The sequence below is a fragment of the Mus pahari genome, chromosome 17 (assembly GCF_900095145.1).
Source record: "Mus pahari chromosome 17, PAHARI_EIJ_v1.1, whole genome shotgun sequence".
Lineage (NCBI taxonomy): Eukaryota > Metazoa > Chordata > Mammalia > Rodentia > Muridae > Mus > Mus pahari.
The window spans coordinates 13,100,084-13,101,263 of NC_034606.1; positions in this window are offsets into that span (position 1 = coordinate 13,100,084).

A 1,180-nucleotide genomic window follows, 5' to 3' on the forward strand; every position below is an offset into this window, starting at 1 on the left:
TATTAGAATTACTCCAGACTTCTCACCAGAGACAATGTAAGCCAGAATATACTGGACAGATGTTATACAGACACTAAGAGTGCACAAATGCCATCCCAGGCTACTATACACTGCAAAACTCTCAATTACCATAGATGAAGAAACCAAGGTATTCCATGACCAAACCAAATTCACACAATATCTTTCCATGAATCCAGCCCTTCAAAGGATAATAAAGGGAAAACATGAACACTAAGAAACTCCACGCTAGAAAAGGGAAGAAAGTAATCCCTCAACAAAACCAAAACAAGATAGCCACAAGAACAGAATTCCAACTCTAACAACAAAAATGACAGGAAGCAAAAATTACCTTTCTTTGATTTCTCTTAACATCAATGGACTCAATTCCCCAATAAAAAGACATAGACTAACATACTGGCTACACAAACAGGACCCAATATTTTGCTGCTTACAGGAAACCTACCTCAGGGACAAAGATAGACACTACCTCAGAGTAAAAGTCTGGAAAACATTCTTTCAAGCAAATGGTCAGAAGAAACAAGCTGGAGTAGCCATTCTAATATCTAATAAAATTGACTTCCAATCCAAACTTATCAAAAAAGACAAGGAGGGGCACTTCATACTCATCAGAGGTAAAATCTACCAAGATGAACACTCAATTCTAAATATCTATGCTCCAAATGCAAGGGCAGTCACATTCATTAAAGAAACTTTAGTAAAACTCAAAGCACACATTGCACCTCATACAATAATAGTGGGAGACTTCAACNCCCCACTCTCATCAATGGACAGATCCTGGAAAGAGAAACTAAACAGACACACATGGACACTAACAGAAGTTATGAAACAAATGGATTTAACAAATAAATACAGAACATTTTATCATAAAACAAAGGGTATACCTTCTTTTCTGCACCCCATCGTACCTCCTCCAAAATTGACCACATAATCGGTCAAAAACAGGCCTAAACAGATACAAAAATATTGAAATTATTGCATCCTACCAGATCATCACGGAATGATGCTGATCTTCAATAACAGCATAGATAATAGAAAGCCAACATTCACCTGGAAACTGAGCAACACTCTACTCAACGATACATTGGTCAAGGAAGAAATAAAGAAAGAAATTAAAGACTTTTTAGAGTTCAATGAAAATGAAGCCACAATATACCCAAAC